A 4,831-nucleotide genomic window follows, 5' to 3' on the forward strand; every position below is an offset into this window, starting at 1 on the left:
ATATTTGCCAAAACGATATATGAGATAATACCAACATATAACATATAAATCATAGTGTAGGCATATAAATTTTATTAAGATTAAATTCATAAAATAATTTAGATTATATTTTAAATTCAAGATATATTAGTCCAAATAAATACTACGGGCTAATATAATTGAGTTAATTATATAAGTTCAATATATATGGATTAAATAAATAAGTCTTAATCCATTGGGCTAAAGTGATGAGCCCACTTCATTAAGCCCAAGATGTCATCTTCCTAGAAGCCTAGTTTGGTGCCACGTGTCAAATGATGTGGCACGCCACGTCAAATGGAAGAGCCAATAGGACCATGCCACGTGTCAAAATGACAAGACATGCCAAGTCAAATTACAGGGCCAATGAAATCGCGTCACGTGTGCGAGTGACATGTTCTGGCCAATCGAATGCGGTCGTATCACATTTCAATTTGATTGGTCGGAAAGAGTTTGTTCTTATCACAACTCCTCCATCTACAACTATAAATAGGGGTCTTCATAACTCAGAAGAGATACCAGAAGTTATAACAAGAAGCAAGAGAGAGCTCGTGGATCAAACGCCGCAAATTTCTCTACAAGTTTTAAGCTTCAAGCAATCAAGTTCAAGCTCAAGAACGATGAATAAATCAAGGTCAAGTTCAAGCAATCAAGCTCAAGCTCAAGAACAAGATCATCATTCGTGGAAACAAATATAGATTCAAGATCAAGCTCAAAGGCCCTTGAATTTATTTACTATTAAAAAGAAGAATCAGAGGATTCCTAGAGATTGTACACTCAAATTATTTGAAATCAAATACTACGATTGTTGCGATATTTTTCGGTCTTAATTTTATTTTCTCGACGCAATTTATTGTCTACAAATTCTGGCACGCCCAGTGGGACAATATCTACCTATCATCTCAACTTTTCAATCACCAAATTTCAAGAACAACGAAATGGCTTCCAAGAAAATCAACTCCAGTTCAACTTCCGCCAAGGCTGCTAATTCCAAGTTCTATGCTGATGTGGAAAGCATCCTCGATGTTACTTTTGGAAGCTTTGGACCAGTATCAAGGAGCAAAGTAAGCTAGTTAGGACAATAAAAACCCCAAGTGTCGTCCGCATCAACCCCTGTTTTCGGATCTTCATCCTCAAAAGGAGCGAGACCTCCCACAAACACACCCGAAAGAGGGAGCGATGTTGCTGAAAAGATCAAGAAAACTCTTTCTCTGCTTGACCTCTCCGGATCCAAGAACTCTGTTGTGAAGGAATATGATGATGCTTCAAGTGACGGATCCTCCCTACTTACACTGCATAGCGTGAGCCATTCGAGAATCAATCTATGTGACAATCCATGCTACTCCCCAGCATCTACAAAAATCATACAAGCCATGGTGACAAACACTTTATCTATGGAGGAGCAGTTAGCAAACTTGACGAAAGCAATCGCTGGCTTGACCAAGTGCATGCAAAATCAAGATGCTAGAATTTACAAGCTAACAATAGGGTGGGAATCTTGATGGAAGAAGAATCCACCCATGCACCTGGCAAGCTCCCAGAGGTTCCAGAGAGTAATTCTCCCCCAAGACAAGTTGCATCCGATAAGGCTATCCCTATCTCATCTGAAGGGATGATTCCAATTGATCAACATAAGGAGTTCATTGAAGGAACTATTAAAAGCAAGTACGAAGTTGCTACCAAGTCTTCCCTTACATACGCAAAGTCATACACTGCAAGGATCGATATGTTGAAGATGCCTGCTGGCTATCAACCTTCAAAGTTTCAACAGTTTGATGGTAAAGGTAATCCAAAGCAACATGTGGCGCACTTTGTTGAGACATGCAACAATGCTGGGACTTATGGAGATTACCTCGTCAAACATTTTGTCCGCTCACTAAAAGGAAATGCTTTTGATTGGTATACAGACCTCGAGGCGGGATCTATTGATAGTTGGGATCAACTAGAGCAAACGTTCCTCAATTGCTTTTATAGCATAAGGCGCACTGTGAGCATGGTGTAACTCACAAATACTCGTCAACGGAAGGGTGAACCAGTTATCGACTTTATCAATCGTTGAAGGAATGCAAGCCTCAACTGTAAAGACAGGCTTAGCGAAGCTTCTGGCATAGAGATGTGCATCCAAGGTATGCATTGGGTATTGCGCTACATCTTTCAAGGTATCAAGCCTAGCACATTTGAAGGACTTGCAACTCGTTCCCATGACATGGAATTGAGCATGGCCTCCGTTGAAAATGAAAGGCTGCCCATCTATGAACCTCGCAAAGGGAACGACAAGCAAGAAGTCAGAAAATGGAGCAAGTTTGTACCAAGACCTGAAAATAAAGAAGCTATGAATGTCAACACATCACCTATGAAGTTCACGACGAAGGTGAGCAAGAAGCAGAGTATGAAATCCACTTCGTTTCAAGATAAGCCAAGTGGAAAGCTGACTCTAAAAGAAATGCAAAAGAAAGAGTGCCCATTTTTGGATTCTGATATGCCAGCTATTTTTGAAGAACTCCTCGAGTTAAATCTCATGGAGCTTCTATATATGAAGTGACCAAATGAAGCTGGGAAAACAAACGACCCAAATTACTACAAATACCATCGACTTGTGAGCCACCCTCTGGAGAAGTGCTTTGTCTTCAAGGACAAAGTTATGGACTTGGATCGCGAAAATAATATCGTGCTTGAAGATGAGAAATCAAGCGCAAACCAAGTCTCTATCACCTTTGGCTCGTTTAGTCCGGATGAATTATGTGGTTTTAAAGAAAGTAAAGATGAAGAATTACTGGAGAACGACAAAGCTGAAGTCAATCAACCTGAGGATGATGAAGGTTGGACGTTGGTGACTCGTCGTACGCCTAGGTCTTTTCACCGGCGCTCAACCGAGTGAATCCGACCGAGCAAGCCTGTTAGATTTTCTCTACCCAAACTCATTCATGAATGAAGAGAATATATGTTTTCCTTAATTAAACAATAAAATGATCGTTTCTGCAGTTACTAATTTCTTACCATAAGTTTCACCATTTTTAAAGTCTCAAATGGACAAGTAATACAACCACAACATAGCATAGTTTGTCTTTCCCAGTACCAATACACAACCCACACTATCGACGGAGCCTCTATAGATAAAGAAGATTACAATGATAATGTCGGTAACAAGGCCCCGGCTATACCTCAACCATAATACATAAAGATCACACCTCGGGATGAAGTGGGGCTCACATAGTCAGTTGGGATGAAAGTGCACTGCTATCACTGATCAATGTCTCCTGCTATGGAACCACCTGAATCCATTTAAAGATGTCGCGCCCCCGACAAAAGGGATGTTAGTACCGTCAAATAGTACTAGTATGAAAACTAAACACCAATTTAAGAATTTAGAAATACAAGATAATTATAATGAACCAATGCGGCAATAGAATAATATAGATAACCGTCTCAACCATAGCAAGCTTATTAAAAGTTATCAACAACATTTATAGGATTTAAGATGAGATCCTCTATAACCATCTTCACACAAAGCGGCCCCGCCGCCTCACCCGATGTATGCAGGTGGAGGTGTACGTACAATACCACAACTCTAATCAAGCGGCCCTGCCGCCTCACCTCAATGTATGCGGGTGGATGTATAACCACAGTACCAAGAACCTACACAAAGCGGCTATGCCGCCTCACCCCAACATATGCGGGTGAAAATGCATCAACGATACCAATACTAACACAAAGCGGCTATGCTGCCTCACCCCAATGTATGTGGGTGATGGTGCCACAATAATACCAAAACCATACACAAAGCGGTCGTACCGCCTCACCCCAATGTAAGCGGGTGGAGGTGCAATCCCACAATATCATAATACTTACACAAAGACGTCATGCCGCCTCACCCCAATATATATACGGGTGGAGGTGTATCACAATCACAATCTCTATACCATAATCCCCAAACAAAGCGGTCATGTTGCCTCACCCCATTGTATGCGGGTGGAGGTGTATCACAATCACAATCTCTACACAACTTGGCATAATACCTTTCACATAAATCACGACTAGAAATTATAACATGTGGATACGTAATCCATAGTTTGGGACACATCCTTAATATATAATGCAATATGATAAGAGCATTTGAAATATGAATTGAACATATATCTTCATCACAAAACTTATCGGAATACTCGATTTATAATCAACATCTCAGACCTTACAAGGATAATGCGAATTCCAACTCTTAAAGAAGAGTTTAGCCAACATACCTCAATTGAGCTTCCTTAAACTCTAAAACATTCCGTAATTCTTAGCAACTTCAATCTATTTTAGAAATATAACAAATTGAACCACAATTAAGTACATCCTCCCACACTTAGGGCATGGAAGCCTCCGCTGCTGAAACCTTATGTCGGGCCGACCCTGCTGGTGGGGTCCCATGTTGCCTTGACTGGGTCCAGATGACTGTGCACCCATCGAAGACTGGGCGAATGATTGGGATAGTCCTGATGACCATCCTCTAAATGCCGACCTACCACCACCACTACCGGAAGAACCACCAAAGTTGCCTGCGGACCGGGCCTTGCTGCTACTCTGACGCTTCATTTTGTTCTTCAATTTGCGGGTCTATGTGGCTTGAGCAAATGCCACCATCTTACCATAGTTCATATCGAAATTTAAGGCAGTTGTAGAGGCCTCATTTATAACCAAGGGGATAAGGCCCTGTACAAACCGGTGCACTCTATCTTCCATAGTGGGCAACATGTGAATAACATACTTGGACAGGCGCGCAAACTCCATATGGTACTCCCACACATTCATACTACCCTGCTTCAGACTT

The sequence above is a fragment of the Nicotiana tabacum genome, chromosome 21 (assembly GCF_000715075.1).
Source record: "Nicotiana tabacum cultivar K326 chromosome 21, ASM71507v2, whole genome shotgun sequence".
NCBI classification, from domain to species: Eukaryota; Viridiplantae; Streptophyta; class Magnoliopsida; order Solanales; family Solanaceae; genus Nicotiana; species Nicotiana tabacum.